The sequence below is a fragment of the Trachinotus anak genome, unplaced genomic scaffold (genome assembly GCF_046630095.1).
Source record: "Trachinotus anak isolate AG129_WGS33_773 ecotype Australia unplaced genomic scaffold, CSIRO_AGI_Tana_v1 ptg000026l, whole genome shotgun sequence".
Classification (NCBI taxonomy): domain Eukaryota; kingdom Metazoa; phylum Chordata; class Actinopteri; order Carangiformes; family Carangidae; genus Trachinotus; species Trachinotus anak.
The window spans coordinates 12,111,899-12,129,102 of record NW_027273877.1 but is presented as its reverse complement, the minus strand read 5'-3'; the positions used below and the strand labels follow the sequence as shown (position 1 = coordinate 12,129,102).

General features: G+C 39.5%; 1 protein-coding gene and 1 long non-coding RNA gene across 2 annotated transcripts in view; one reads left to right on the top strand and one right to left on the bottom strand.

Annotated features, from left to right (window-relative positions):
- The window catches only part of LOC139609599 (protein NLRC3-like), a 362,291-nt gene that overhangs the window by 115,379 nt on the left and 229,708 nt on the right, over positions 1-17,204 (bottom strand). The window lies entirely within an intron of this gene.
- Positions 12,802-16,449, top strand: LOC139609670 (uncharacterized). Its single transcript, XR_011685296.1, has 4 exons — positions 12,802-13,022; positions 14,871-14,966; positions 16,013-16,132; positions 16,229-16,449. It is a non-coding gene; the product is annotated as an uncharacterized lncRNA (long non-coding RNA).

Here is a 17,204-nt window from a genome sequence, read left to right as displayed (position 1 = left end):
CTTGGTTCTCACAGCACCTCAGTCTAAGTGATCTGGACTAGTGCAGCTGCCTGTTACTGAACTTAATCCAAGAGGTTATCTGGTGTCAAAATGCAGGAAATCTGTTTGAAATTACAATGTTTTTTCTAAGGGAGGACCCCCGGCCTCCTCCCACCTCCACCCACCAGTTATATATCTTTCCAGGTCTGCTCCCGATTTTAAAACATAAGCAGGTGTTGATCTAAATGCATTCTTCACCTGCAGTGATTCAGTGACTCACACCAGGTGAGGCATCATCACTACACAGCTTTATATGGAGCCAAGCTGAAGTAATGTTTCCTCCCGTGACTGTAACAAAGTTGTTTCTTTGTGTTCTTGTACTTTGGAGTATTTGATGAAATCAGTAACTTTATCTGTACTTAAGTTTTGAAGTATTTGACTTCACTACTTTTAATAAAAGCAGCAATGACACAACGACTAATTTGTTACATTTCTACTCACCAGTCTGTCCTTCTCATGCTCCATGCGAGTGAAAGAAAATGGCTGCTGTCAAATTCCTGAACGGGTAACCTGTCCAAGTGCCCGGATGTTGAAAGTGTCACTCATCAGCGTTAAATACCATGAACTTCATGATTTTACACCAACACTCTTATGTTTTCTCACCAGTGGACCAGCACCTCAACACTTCACTCTAAAACAGCTTAACACCAGAATTTTAACTCCAGTGAATCTCCTGTGTGTGTGGAAGTTTTATTGGGACTGCAGATGAAAATTAGCCTCAGGCTAACTCTGCTACACTGCATCAGATAGCCCCATATTTAATATTGTACATTGTCTCTTATAAATACAGTAAATAAATAAGTTATAAATTGTGTTATATATTTTATTGAACTTTATTTCACCTGTACTTTTGTTAAGAAATGTGCTCTACATGATTTCACTGTATAATATGATTGGAATTCATTGACAATAGAACTGACAGCTGGAATAGAACGCTCATGTTGTGACGTCCTCTGACATCATAGAGGCTCATTTGCATATCATCTGCAGGACAGTAGAGCTCTACAGTCCTATGTACATTTGGCCTGTGGACAGGTAAGACCTCCTCGCTTCACTCTCTTATTTCTCTTTGGTCAAACTGTTTCATGTTGTGGAAAAGGAGAATTTACTTTTCCTGTGTTTTCCTGTTCAGTGAGTCACTTTTTCCATCAGTTACAATCCAACAGGCATTATATTAAGATGTGCATCTCTGTTTGTAGTCAGGAGATGCCAACGTACTTTTTCCTCTTGTACAACACAGTTTGAAGGAGAAAACTTTGTTTTACTTGTTGTCTAAGTTGCATGTGTGGAAAACTGTGTAGATTTACTTGCTCTGGAAGAAATTTCACATGAAAGGTTTGAAATTGTTGCATTTGTGACTTTCTGCAGTTTCTTTAACCGATAACATGAAAAATAAAGATGATTTAATAAGTATTTTATTACATGTGACTGCATTGTTTTTTAATTCCTGTGTGCAGTGTGTTGATCACAAAAAAAGTTTTCATGTGACAGAAAAAGCTTCTTTTGAGCTCCTTGTGATGAATTGTCATGTTGTATTACCTGCACTTGTTGCTACACTGCTGGGTTATGAGTTTAGATATGAAACATGTCAGTTACAGTTACATTTCTGTTTCTGATCCACAGTGTGATGATGAAATGCTGGTAAGAAAGATTTTTGCTCAGTGAAGAAAATAAAGCTGATGAGTGACATTGTTAATTCCAGCAGACAGAGATGGAGACAAGGAGGCAGCTGCTGATGTCACAGCAACCAACAGAGCAGCAGAAGGAGCATGAAGAGGAGAGGCAAAGACTTCAGAGACAGAGGAAGGAAAAAGATAAGTCCAGAGCAGACAGAGTCACTGAGGTAGGCCACAACGCAAACCCTCCCACACAGTCACCAGTGTTCACCAGGGGACCAACAATGTAAGAGTCACACAATGAATGAGACAGAAAGCACTTAGAAAACGGGACCAGAGAACTGAGGGAGATGGTTTCACATTTCAAATCTGACTAAACTAAGTAACATTTTACAAAGACAGTTGCAGCCACCTAGAAATAACTGAACAACCACTTGATAGTCAGATAGTGTATATGGTATAGCCCACCCTAACCCCTAAGCAGACATATAGTGACCTTACCCAGCCTCACCTAAGTGGGTGGTGCACAATACAACTGAACTAGTGACTGCCGAACATAACTGGGTCACATGGCAGCAGATCATCATCCAGATCCAGAGATCAAACCATGATCCTGCTGGAGAAGCAGACTGGAGTTACCACAGCTGCCGGCAGGAGACGCCCTCCACTGTTAGTGTGTGAGTGATGTTATAATGCTGAATTCTTTTGAGCGTGTTCAGTTAAAGTGCAAGTGTTTCCAGTGTTTAATGGACACTGAGAAGAATATTTACCTGATGAGGGGAAAAGAAACAAATGTCTCCACACAGGTCAGCAGCATGTACACACACCTCCATACAGTCAGTGTCCAGCAGGAGTTCAACTGAGCGACGAGGGGACAGAGTCATGGAGGGAAAATATTCATTTAAAAGTCACTGTTATATTCTGACAGACTGAACAGTGGAGACTGTAGCTGCTAATGTTATAAGCTCCCAGCTCACATGATGAGCTGTCGCCACGTTAGCCTGAACAAGCTAATGTTAGCCTGAACAAGCTAATGTTAGCCTGAACAAGCTAATATTAGCCTGAACAAGCTAATGTTAGCCTGAACAAGGTAATGTTAGCCTAAACAAGCTAATATTAGCCTAAACAAGCAAACGTTAGCCTAAACAAGCTAATATTAGCCTAAACAAGCTAATGTTATCCTCGGTGAACATTGTGTGTGGAGCGTTGCTACAACAGAAGTCATCGTCATAGTTCACATACAGGAACAGTAACTTGACATCAGACTGCAGCTGCTGATTCATTTAATAATTGAGTATTCTACCAATTATTCTGTCGATTGATCGAGTATCTTGATAAGAACTATTTTTGTCTTATTAAAGAGCAATAGAAAATATAAAAAAAGAGAAAACAGGTCTCATAAAATGAGAAAGTAAGTGGTTTACTTTCAAGAAAAATCACTTCATTTTTATTGCTAATTTTTCATACAATATTATCTGTAAAAACTAACCATGCTACATTCTTGGTTTCGAAATTCAAAAACAAATCCATATAAAATAAGTACCTGTGCTTCAGCCACTGAATTCCACTGACCTATATTTGGGACAGGTGTCTACATGGGACAGGCCATTTATTCCATCGTGCACAGGAATTATGGGAAATACTGTCAAATTGATAAATTAAATCAGTATGAATAATAATACTATTAATATTACCAGGCTATCCAATAATATGTTACAACAAATTCATTTGATCTAGCTCTGAGAGACAGCGTATCTAGGACAACCTCATGCACAGAGAGAGAGAGAGAGAGAGAGAGAGAGAGAGAGAGAGGACCATATCAAAATACAGGTAGCCTACTTTAGAAAGGACGAAAGCTGAAGATTGCCATAGTTATTGAAACCTTTATTTGCATGAACAAATCAGATAACTGACAGGGACGATACATCCAGAGAACCGGGCGTCTAATTGAGACCTGCGTTTATTTGACAAACTGTGCAGCCACACCAGGACAGTAAAATGGACTCGGCTTCTAATTGAAGTTCTAAGGTAAGTCATTTCAAATTGTCAAATAGTCATTTCCTAAATGCACACAAGGCAAAATAAGGCATAAATAGAAAAATAAATAAAATAATAACATCCTGCCTGTAAGTTGATAGAGCTTAACTTTCAGAACTGCAGGTTTTAACCTAACTACAGTTCCAGCGTAAAGTATTTACTGTCTTCTTGGTTCACTTTGTGGCATGGTGTAAGAGGCCAAACAAGTTCTGGCAATCAAATGTGCCTCCGTCCCTGGGGAGGGCAAACACTGGCAACCATCAAAGTTCACACATTTCACCAAAGGTAAGCTCAGCTAAACACTGAGATTCTACACTGTTGTGTTTTTATTGTTGTATTGTCATTATATCTGAACATAATGGTTAAGGTCACTCACCCACTCAGGTCGAAGGAGCCTGTGTGTTCATTTTGTTTAGGCTGCGTGTTGATTTGACTATCATTTCTGGTGGCAGGCTGTGGGGGTGTGGTTTTTTTGCCCGTCCATTTGAGTGGCAGGTTTTTTGTGACAAAGAGGGTGAGCAGGCTCTGATATTTTCTGTTTAACGTTGTACTTTGATTGAAGCTTTCTAATAAACAGTCAGAAGTCAACTGGACAAAGTGATGGATTTGTACAAACACGTCGCAGTAAAGAGCCCACTCAGTCTCTGAGCAGCTTTATTTGATGGACAGTAGTCGAGACATAGTTCATGAACAATGCTCAGTGCTCAGTGTGAACAGTCAGCAGCAGTTGTTCTGAAGGGAGAGAGGGGTTCACCAGTCTGCAGGAATGAAGTTCAGGATTCACACAAACTCCTGAAAGTTCAGAAAATGCTTCATTTTAAATGTTTTGTTTTCTAGCTCAGAAAAATGCTTGATTTTCAACATAATCTGCTGTTTCATCATCTTGTTGTTATCTTTTTTTATGACAGGTGATGATTGTCCAGCAGTTTGGAAACTTCTTGTCTCTGGAGGCCAAAGCTGAATCCCTCTTTTCTTTCCAACCCATGCAGACAGGACTGGATGTTTTCCTGTGTTGACTCCTCCATCAATCCCAGGTGCAGCAAAAGGATTCAGGTCTGGGGATGGATACATTCCAGACCATAGAGGAGCCAACCATGAGACAAGAAGGCTGGAACGCAGGCTGGGATGAGCTGAGACACGCAGCGAGGACACTTGGTGGACACTGGGCTCAGTGGAGGTAGGAACCAGCTTCAGTTGGTGGCTGGAAGCTTTGACCGAGCAGCTGGACACTGCAGCTGGAGCAGGGGCCGGTGGTAACGAGGCGGTGGTGACGGTGAGATGAAAATCTTGTGACTTCTGTTTCTGTTTCTAAAACATGTGACCACGCCTAAACTCAGACTCACAAATGGTCTGGTGCAGAAACACTTGTGATTATAGGAAGTACAATGTCCCCAGATCAGTTCACATTTCAAAAGTGAACCCACGAGTTCCAGCAGCTGACCTGATGAAAGCACTTTACAGTGAACTCTGGCAGCTCTTGTTTCACTTCACTTCATGTATTTTGATGTGAAGTTGGAATTGAAGTGATTTGAAGTTTTGCACTTTGCAGTTTCTATTTGCAACAGTTTTTATTTTTGTATGAAGACATGTTCCCATTTATCTCAGGGCTGCCTTTCCTCTGAGTGGACTGAGGAAATAAATCTGACTCAAGGTTGACACTGAGTCGTAGTAAACTACATTTGATTCAGTGAGATTTTATTTTTCTTTCCTATTAAATTGTCCTCCACAGACAAATGTGAACAGTGACTGAAAACAGCAATCTGGAATCAGATCTATGTGTGAATTGAATCCAGAATCCAATCCTGAGATTTTCTGAATCGTGCAGCCCAAGTAGTCCAGGCTGATAAGAGCCAATCAGGAGCCACCGTGGGTGCCTACGTCATTGTTTCCAAAGGTCTCTGTTTCTGTCCATCCAGACTACAACACAACCCTGGAATTTTCAGAATAAAACAGATCCAGCAGTGTTTCTGAAAGTGTCTATTTTACAGGCTGAAGACTCTGGAGGATAGTGGACGGAGGAGGAAACAGAGAAGAAGAGATGTCTATGTCGTCATTTCCAAAGGTCTGTTTTTAATAAATGATGTTGGAACATGTCAAACACAGACACACGCAGACACACACACACACACACACACACACACACACACACACACACACACACACACACACACACACACACACACACACAGAGTCATGTGACTTCCTGTAGCTGCAGAGGGGAGGAGCAGCTGAAAGTGAAAGTGTTCAGTGAGCTCAGACTCCATTTGAAGTGGACGGAGCAGAAGGAGGGAAACTGAAGGCTGAGGCAGGTGAGTGTTAACACAACATTATTATTATTTTACTGTCAAAGTCTCTGAGTCACTTTGTCCCTGTGGACTGTGGAGGGACGAAGAGTCACAGTGAACTTCTGTCCACACAGAGACACTGAGAGGAAAACCTATGTGTGTGTGTGTGTGTGTGTGTCTCTTGAGAAGCTTGTTTGTCTTGACTCTTGTGTGTGTGAGGTCACAGTCAGTGTTACTGGTTTCCCTCTCAGACTGACTGAAGTCCTGAAGATGAGTGATTGTGTGGAGGAAGAGGAGGACAGAGCAGAGTCTCCAGGACCCAGCTGTCTGTCTGTGAAGAGTCACCGGTCCAAAGATGAACCTCCAGTCTTCAGTCCTGAACCTGGACCCTCAGACTCACAGTAAGAGACCTGCTACAAACCTGTGAACCTCCAAACTGTCTCTGTAACAGTGTTTAGTGTGTTGAGCTCCTGCAGTGATGTCACTTCCTGTGACATCACTGCAGGAGCTGTAGTTTTTTTATTGTATAAACTTTATTCATAAACAAATCAAGATACAAACAAACAAGGCAGTTTTGCTTCTTCATCAGAAAAACTGAGGTTGAGCAGAAGCACATTAAATAAATAAAGTTAAACTTTAAGAGAAAAAAAACAGAAGTACATGAAAAGATTAAGAAGAAGATTCATTGAAGTAAATCAAGAGAATAAACTAACTTCAGGGCTTTCTTATCATCCTTTATCAGCTTCAGAGACTTGCATAGTGATTGAAATTCATTCAGCCAATGATTCATACATGGTTTGGTTTTAAAGTACCTGCATTTGTAAATGATCCTCTTGGACTGTGTCCAGCTCCACATGTCGTTCCAGAAAGACTGATCCACAGTGGAAGAATAAATGTTCCAACTTTCAGTCTCATTTTCACAGAACACACAGTTCTTCACATCAAGATTAAACCTCAGTTTTCACAACTTGTTTGTTGGGTAAATCTCATTTAAGATTTTAAAGTTCACCTCTTTCACTTCAGGAGGGAGAGGAAGTGAAATATATCTTCTCCTCATCACCTTCACCTCCTCAATCTCAAATCCCTTCAGTATAGACTTTCTTTTAACTGGGCTGTGGTAGCGTTCCTATAACAGACTGTTTCTAATAACTTTGTACATTTACTGTCTCAAAAGCTGCAGCCCAGATTCCTTCAGATTTCCACTCATCTGAATACACTGATTTTTCACAGTGTAGAACATGTGTGTTGTTCCACACAGGTGTGTTATGTGGTGTCATATTATGTCTATATATTAATTTCCAGTAGAGGAGGGCCTGCTGATGGAAAGTGGAGAGTTTGACTGGTAATGAGCTAAATTCAAAGTCACAGCGTAGTAGAAAGTCTGTTCCTCCCATGTTCTGGAAAATCACATCAGGGACAATGAACCAAAAAGATGAAAGACTGTAACCACTTCAGTTTCAAGACGCCACTCAGAATATCAAGATCAATCGCATTTGCTCCTCCTCTTCATAGTTTTTAATTATATCAGTTCTCCTTATATACTAACATTTATTTCTCCATTTGGACTTAAATGAACTTTATTTATAGTTTGGATCATTGTCGGTGATATGGGGAAGGAGAGAGCTGGTAAATCAGTCTGGACAAACTCTCCATTTTTGTTAACAAAATCCTCCCAGACATGCTGACATCTCTCTGCAGCCATCCGTGAAGAACTGACTGACACTTTTCCATATTGTCACAGATATTCCTCTTTTCACTCATAATTGCGTCTCTACAAACAAAAATTCCTAAAGATTTCTCCTCCTTCTGAACCTGTATATTACATGCTGACTGCAGGGGGTGCTCCTGCAGTGTCATTATTTCACATTTATTGATGTTTAACCATGGACCTGATGCTTTGGAGAACTGATTGACTGCAAAGCTAAAGGATCTGATTTTCATTTTATAAGAACAAAGTTGGGTCATCCACCAGCTGACTTCTTATTATTTGTTTATCCATCACATTTAACCTTCAATGTCACTGTTTTAAGTAGATCACATCTCTGCCACCATTACAAACAGAGGTGGCCAAGTGCCATGTCCTAGAGAAACACAGCTGTAGATTCCATTGTACAGCAGCCCTGTAATCTTTATAAATGTGTCTCCAAGACCAAAGAACCTCAAAGTTTCCAGGATAAACTGATGTTTGACAGAATCAAATGCTTTGTAAAAATGTAGAAATAAAATAAACCCACTCTCTTGGATTATTTCACTACAATCAAGAAGGTCTAATACAGGCCTTGTGTTATGATGAACTGACCTTCCTTTCAGAAATCCTGAGTGTGTTTCACTAATTATGGACCAAATACCTGTCTTCAGTCTGGCAGCAACAGCCCCTGAGAGTATTTTATAGTCAGTGATCAACAAAGTGATTGGTCTGAAATGATCAAAACTTCTTTTGTCTTTACCTGATTTAGGAATCAGGCTGATTGTTTCATGCTTGACACCAGTTCATTCTTCTCTATCCACTCTTTAAATAATACATTTCTTAGATCTTTTCCAAAAGAACTAATAAAACTGAGGTGTGAGCCATCTGTCCCTGGAGATTTGTAGGAAGCCATCTTCAGGATCGCTGAGTCCAAATCCTCAGTTTTTAACTCTGTCTCACACAAATCCCTGAAGGAGTACGCAATACGTGGGATACCATCCTGGATTCTATCAAAGACGGGGACAGCATCACCTAAAGAGTGAAGTGAGGAGCACAGATCGGAGGAAAAGGTCAACACTTCTTTCTCTAAACTCTCTGGTTCTTTGTATTCAACTCCATTTATCAGTAGACTTGTATTTGAGTTTCTCTGTTGTCTACTTTTCTCTAAGTGACTAAATCATGAGGAGATTTTCTCACCTGCCTCCAGACATTTAACTCATGATCTTATAAAGACACAAGACACAGACACTTTCAAGATACAGATCATCATATTTCTTGGAGAAAAATTACTTCCATACTTTTTTTTATTTAAGTTCCTTACAAACATTTATAGTCAATTCTCTAATTTTGAATTTAATAAATTCCAGTTTGTAAATATTACCCTCAATTGAATCATTATGTTCAATCTCCCTTATTATTTGTTTAATTTTATCACAATATTCTTCCTTATTTAACAAACTGGCATCAAACTTCCAATATCCTTCCTTTCTCATTTCTTTCCTTGTGGGTTCTAAGATAAAATCTGCAAAACAATGATCTGACAAGGTGCTTTGGAAATGTTGGATTGTGAAGTGTAGCTCAGAATATTATCACTCACCAACCAGTGATCATTTCTCTATTTGCTTCCTCCATGAGGCTTAAACCATGTGGGACTATTAACCCCCCAATTTAAACTTCTGTAAACATCAGTTCAGTTATTATCTGTCATCAAACTTTGAACAATGTCCTTACACTGCATTACTTACACTGGAGGGCACCTGTCAACCAGCTCATTTTGAGTCATGTTCCAGTCTCCTGGGGAAGAAGTGTCATATCTGTAGGCCATCTGGCACTTTACCACCAGCTCTGTTGTCTGTAGCTTAGGGAAGAAAATCTGTCTCAGCAGATTTTGAGTTTGTTAAGACTGTGAATTTCTGCCACTGGTTTTGTTTTGCATTGCAATTATGGATCTGATTTTTTTTTACAGTGAATTCATCTCATGAGACTTTCAAGAAATGTTAATAAATTCAGAATAAAAAATTCAAACTTAGAAAAAAAAATCTAATTTCACAATGAATCTGTCATCAGTGAATTGATCAGTGATCAATGTGATATGAATAAAAACATGTTTGTGTTTGCAGAGGTCAGAACCACAGACTGAGAGCAGAGTCTCCAGGACCCAGCTGTCTGTCTGTGAAGAGTCACCGGTCCAAAGAAGATCCTCCAGTCTTCAGTCCTGAACCTGGACCCTCAGACTCACAGTAAGAGACCTGCTATAAACCTGTGAACCTCCAAACTGTCTCTGTAACAGTGTTTAGTGTGTTGAGCTCCTGCAGTGATGTCACTTCCTGTAACAGCTTCCATAGTTTTTTTGTGATATAAACTTTATTCATAAACAAATCAAGATACAAACAAACAAGGCAGTTTTGCTTCTTCACAGGAAAAACTGAGGTTGAGCAGAAGCACATGAAATAAATAAAGTCAAAGTTTAAGAGAAAAAAAAACAGAAGTACATGAAAAGATTAAGAAGAAGATTCATTGAAATAAATCAAGAGAATAAACTAACTTCAGGGCTTTCTTATCATCCTTTATCAGCTTCAGAGACTTGCATAGTGATTGAAATTCATTCAGCCAATGATTCATACATGGTTTGGTTTTAAAGTACCTGCATTTGTAAATGATCCTCTTGGACTGTGTCCAGCTCCACATGTCGCTCCAGAAAGACTGATCCACAGTGGAAGAATAAATGTTCTAAGCTTTCAGTCTCATTTTCACAGAACACACAGTTCTTCACATCAAGATCAAACCTCAGTCTTCACAACTTGTTTGTTGGGTAAATCTCATTTAAGATTTTAAAGTTCACCTCTTTCACTTCAGGAGGGAGAGGAAGTGAAATATATCTTCTCCTCATCACCTTCACCTCCTCAATCTCAAATCCCCTCAGTATAGACTTTCTTTTAACTGGGCTGTGGTAGCGTTCCCATAACAGACTGACATTTGTTTCTCCATTTGGACTGAAATGAACTTTATTTATAGTTTGGATCATTGTCGGTGATATGGGGAAGGAGAGAGCTGGTAAATCAGTCTGGACAAACTCTCCATCTTTGTTAACAAAATCCTCCCAGACATGCTGACATCTCTCTGCAGCCATCTGTGAAGAACTGTCTGACACTTTTCCATATTGTTACAGATATTCCTCTTTTCACTCATAATTCTGTCTCTACAAATAACAGTTCCTAAAGATTTCTCCTCCTTCTGAACCTGTATATTACATGCTGACTGCAGGGGGCGCTCCTGCACTGTCATTATTTCACATTTATTGATGTTGAACCATGGACCTGATGCTTTGGAGAACTGATTGACTGAAAAGCGAAAGGATCTGATTTTCATTTTATAAGAACAAAGTTGGGTCATCCACCAGCTGACTTCTTATTATTTGTTTATCCATCACATTTAACCTTCAATGTCACTGTTTTAATCAGAGTAGATCACATCTCTGCCACCATTACAAACAGAGGTGGCCAAGTGCCATGTCCTAGAGAAACACAGCTGTAGATTCCATTGTACAGCAGCCCTATAATCTTAATAAATGTCTCTCCAAGACCAAAGAACCTCAAAGTTTCCAGTATAAACTGATGTTTGACAGAATCAAATGCTTTGTAAAAATGTAGAAATAAAATAAACCCACTCTCTTGGATTATTTCACTACAATCAAGAAGATCTAATACAGGCCTTGTGTTATTATGAACTGACCTTCCTTTCAAAAATCCTGACTGTGTTTCATTAATTATGGACCAAATACCTGTCTTCAGTCTGGCAGCAACAGCCCCTGAGAGTATTTTATAGTCAGTGTTCAACAAAGTGATTGGTCTGAAATGATCTAAACTCCTTTTGTCTTTACCTGATTTAGGAATCAGGCTGATTGTTTCATGCTTGACATCAGTTCATTCTTCTCTATCCACTCTTTAAATAACACATTTCTTAGATCTTTTCCAAAAGAGCTGATAAAACTTAGCTGTGAGCCATCTGTCCCTGGAGATTTGTAGGAAGCCATCTTCAGGATCGCTGAGTCCAAATCCTCAGTTTTTAACTCTGTCTCACAAAAATCCCTGAAGGAGTCCGCAATACGTGGGATACCATCCTGGATTCTATCAAAGACGGCGACAGCATCACCTAAAGAGTGAAGTGAGGAGCACAGATCGGAGTAAAAGGTCAACACTTCTTTCTCTTAACTCTCTGGTTCTTTGTATTCGACTCCATTTATCAGTAGACTTGCATTTGAGTTTCTCTGTTGTCTACTTTTCTCTAAGTGACTAAATCATGAGGAGATTTTCTCACCTGCCTCCAGACATTTAACTCATGATCTTATAAAGACACAAGACACAGACACTTTCAAGATACAGATCATCATATTTCTTGGAGAAAAATTACTTCCATACTTTTTTTAATTTAAGTTCCTTACAAACATTTATAGTCAATTCTCTAATTTTGAATTTAATAAATTCCAGTTTGTAAATATTACCCTCAATTGAATCATTATGTTCAATCTCCCTTATTATTTGTTTAATTTTATCACAATATTCTTCCTTATTTAACAAACTGGCATCAAACTTCCAATATCCTTCCTTTCTCATTTCTTTCCTTGTGGGTTCTAAGATAAGATCTACAAAACAATGATCTGACAAGGTGCTGTGGAAATGTTGGATTGTGAATTGTAGCTCAGAATATTATCACTCACCAACCAGTGATCATTTCTCTATTTGCTTCCTCCATGAGGCTTAAACCATGTGGGACTATTAACCCCCCAATTTAAACTTCTGTAAACATCAGTTCAATTATTACCTGCATAAAACTTTGAACAATGTCCTTACACTGCATTACTTCCACTGGAGGGCACCTGTCAACCAGCTCATTTGGAGTCATGTTCCAGTCTCCTGGGGAAGAAGTGTCATATCTGTAGGCCCTCTGGCACTTTACCACCAGCTCTGTTGTCTGTAGCTTAGGGAAGAAAATCTGTCTCAGCAGATTTTGAGTTTGTTAAGTCTGTGAATTTCTGCCACTGGTTTTGTTTTGCATTGCAATTATGGATCTGATTTTTTTTACAGTGAATTCATCTCATGAGACTTTCAAGAAATGTTAATAAATTCAGAATAAAAAATTCAAACTTAGAAAAAAAAATCTAATTTCACAATGAATCTGTCATCAGTGAATTGATCAGTGATCAATGTGATATGAATAAAAACATGTTTGTGTTTGCAGAGGTCAGAACCACAGACTGAGAGCAGAGTCTCCAGGATCCAGCTGTCTGTCTGTGAAGAGTCACCGCTCCAAAGAAGATCCTCCAGTCTTCAGTCCTGAACCTGGACCCTCAGACTCACAGTAAGAGACCTGCTATAAACCTGTGAACCTCCAAACTGTCTCTGTAACAGTGTTTAGTGTGTTGAGCTCCTGCAGTGATGTCACTTCCTGTAACAGCTTCCATAGTTTTTTTGTGATATAAACTTTATTCATAAACAAATCAAGATACAAACAAACAAGGCAGTTTTGCTTCTTCACAGGAAAAACTGAGGTTGAGCAGAAGCACATGAAATAAAGTTAAAGTTTCAGAGAAAAAAACCAGAAGTACATGAAAAGATTAAGAAGAAGATTCATTGAAATAAATCAAGAGAATAAACTAACTTCAGGGCTTTCTTATCATCCTTTATCAGCTTCAGAGACTTGCATAGTGATTGAAATTCATTCAGCCAATGATTCTTACATGGTTTGGTTTTAAAGTACCTGCATTTGTAAATGATCCTCTTGGACTGTGTCCAGCTCCACATGTCGCTCCAGAAAGACTGATCCACAGTGGAAGAATAAATGTTCCAAGCTTTCAGTCTCATTTTCACAGAACACACAGTTCTTCACATCAAGATTAAACCTCAGTCTTCACAACTTGTTTGTTGGGTAAATCTCATTTAAGATTTTAAAGTTCACCTCTTTCACTTCAGGAGGGAGAGGAAGTGAAATATATCTTCTCCTCATCACCTTCACCTCCTCAATCTCAAATCCCCTCAGTATAGAATTTCTTTTAACTGGGCTGTGGTAGCGTTCCCATAACAGACTGACATTTGTTTCTCCATTTGGACTGAAATGAACTTTATTTATAGTTTGGATCATTGTCGGTGATATGGGGAAGGAGAGAGCTGGTAAATCAGTCTGGACAAACTCTCCATCTTTGTTAACAAAATCCTCCCAGACATGCTGACATCTCTCTGCAGCCATCTGTGAAGAACTGTCTGACACTTTTCCATATTGTTACAGATATTCCTCTTTTCACTCATAATTCTGTCTCTACAAATAACAGTTCCTAAAGATTTCCCCTCCTTCTGAACCTGTATATTACATGCTGACTGCAGGGGGCGCTCCTGCACTGTCATTATTTCACATTTATTGATGTTTAACCATGGACCTGATGCTTTGGAGAACTGATTGACTGAAAAGCGAAAGGATCTGATTTTCATTTTATAAGAACAAAGTTGGGTCATCCACCAGCTGACTTCTTATTATTTGTTTATCCATCACATTTAACCTTCAATGTCACTGTTTTAATCAGAGTAGATCACATCTCTGCCACCATTACAAACAGAGGTGGCCAAGTGCCATGTCCTAGAGAAACACAGCTGTAGATTCCATTGTACAGCAGCCCTATAATCTTAATAAATGTCTCTCCAAGACCAAAGTACCTCAAAGTTTCCAGTATAAACTGATGTTGGACAGAATCAAATGCTTTGTAAAAACGTAGAAATAAAATAAACCCACTCTCTTGGATTATTTCACTACAATCAAGAAGGTCTAATACAGGCTTTGTGTTATGATGAACTGACCTTCCTTTCAGAAATCCTGACTGTGTTTCACTAATTATGGACCAAATACCTGTCTTCAGTCTGGCAGCAACAGCCCTGAGAGTATTTTATAGTCAGTGATCAACAAAGTGATTGGTCTGAAATGATCTAAACTTCTTTTGTCTTTACCTGATTTAGGAATCAGGCTGATTGTTTCATGCTTGACATCAGTTCATTCTTCTCTATCCACTCTTTAAATAATACATTTCTTAGATCTTTTCCAAAAGAACTGATAAAACTTAGCTGTGAGCCATCTGTCTCTGGAGATTTGTAGGAAGCCATCTTCAGGATCGCAGAGTCCAAATCCTCAGTTTTTAACTCTGTCTCACACAAATCCCTGAAGGAGTCCGCAATACGTGGGATACCATCCTGGATTCTATCAAAGACGGGGACAGCATCACCTAAAGAGTGAAGTGAGGAGCACAGATCGGAGGAAAAGGTCAACACTTCTTTCTCTAAACTCTCTGGTTCTTTGTATTCGACTCCATTTATCAGTAGACTTGTATTTGAGTTTCTCTGTTGTCTACTTTTCTCTAAGTGACTAAATCATGAGGAGTTTTTCTCACCTGCCTCCAGACATTTAACTCATGATCTTATAAAGGCACAAGACACAGACACTTTCAAGATACAGATCGTCATATTTCTTGGAGAAAAATTACTTCCATACTTTTTTTTATTTAAGTTCCTTACAAACATTTATAGTAAATTCTCTAATTTTGAATTTAATAAATTCCAGTTTGTAAATATTACCTTCAATTGAATCATTTTGTTCAATATCCCTTATTATTTGTTTAATTTTATCACAATATTCTTCCTTATTTAACAAACTGGCATCAAACTTCCAATATCCTTTCTTTCTCATTTCTTTCCTTGTGGGTTCTAAGATAAAATCTACAAAACAATGATCTGACAAGGTGCTTTGGAAATTTTGGATTGTGAAGTGTAGCTCAGAATATTATCACTCACCAACCAGTGATCATTTCTCTATTTGCTTCCTCCATGAGGCTTAAACCATGTGGGACTATTAACCCCCCAATTTAAACTTCTGTAAACATCAGTTAAATTATTACCTGCATAAAACTTTGAACAATGTCCTTACACTGCATTACTTCCACTGGAGGGCACCTGTCAACCAGCTCATTTGGAGTCATGTTCCAGCCTCCTGGGGAAGAAGTGTCATATCTGTAGGCCATCTGGCACTTTACCACGAGCTCTGTTGTCTGTAGCTTAGGGAAGAAAATCTGCCTCAGCAGATTTTGAGTTTGTTAACTGTGAATTTCTGCCACTGGTTTTGTTTTGCATTGCAATTATGGATCTGATTTTTTTTTACAGTGAATTCATCTCATGAGACTTTCAAGAAATGTTAATAAATTCAGAATAAAAAATTCAAACTTGGAAAAAAAATCTAATTTCACAATGAATCTGTCATCAGTGAATTGATCAGTGATCAATGTGATATGAATAAAAACATGTTTGTGTTTGCAGAGGTCAGAACCACAGACTGAGAGCAGAGTCTCCAGGACCCAGCTGTCTGTCTGTGAAGAGTCACCGGTCCAAAGAAGATCCTCCAGTCTTCAGTCCTGAACCTGGACCCTCAGACTCACAGTAAGAGACAGTTACTACTTACACTGAGCTGAACATGATTCAGTTATTAGACATATTTGACTGTGACATGTTAGTGATGAAGACATGTCTTCACAGATGGAGGAAGAGGAGTGGTGTCTCTGTGGAGGAGCAGCTGTCCTGCTTTGCTCTGTGTCAGGACGTCCTGAAGGATCCAGTCTCTACCAGCTGTGGACACTGGTTCTGCAGACAGTGCTTCACCTCATACTGGGACCAGTCTGGGTCTTCAGGAGACCCCTCCTGTCCCCAGTGTGGACAAAGATCCAGAACCAGACCTGGACTGCAGACAGCCAGTCAGAGCAGCACTGTACATAGTGAGACTGAACATGTGTCTGCTGATGTCTTCATTTGTGAAAACAGGACCTGTTTTTTTCTCCAGTGTCAGTTGTTCTATCACACAGCACTGACATTTCAGATGATTCTAAAAAGCACAACATTAAAAAGCTTTTCTTTGCTGCTCTTTAGTTCTTCTGTAGCTGATGAAAATAATCAGCAGATTCTCAGATTCTCTGTCTTCAGTCTGACATTGTCTCTTCTCTTTCAGCAGATAGTGGTCTGCAGGAGGTTTTAGATCAACATAAGATCAGTCTAAGGAGCAGATGTGAACGTGTGACTGAAGGAAGTGATGGAACAGGAAGTGGAACCCTCCTCAACAGGATCTACACTGAGCTCTACATCACAGAGGGACAGAGTGAAGAGGTTAATACCCAACATGAGGTGAGGCAGCTGGAGACAGCTTCCAAGATGAAGACCCTCCATGATGCTCCAATCAAATGCCACGACATCTTTAAAGCCTTACCTGACCAACAGAGACCCATCAGAGTGGTTCTGACCAACGGCGTCGCTGGCGCTGGAAAAACCTTCTCAGTGCAGAAGTTCAGTCTGGACTGGGCAGAGGGCTTGGAGAACCAAGATGTCAGTCTGCTGGTTCTGCTTTCGTTCAGGGAGCTGAACCTGATCAGAGAGCAGCAGTACAGTCTTCTCAGGCTGCTCCATGTTTTCCATCCAACATTACAGAAGGTCACAGCAGAGCGGCTGGCTGTCTGTAAAGTTC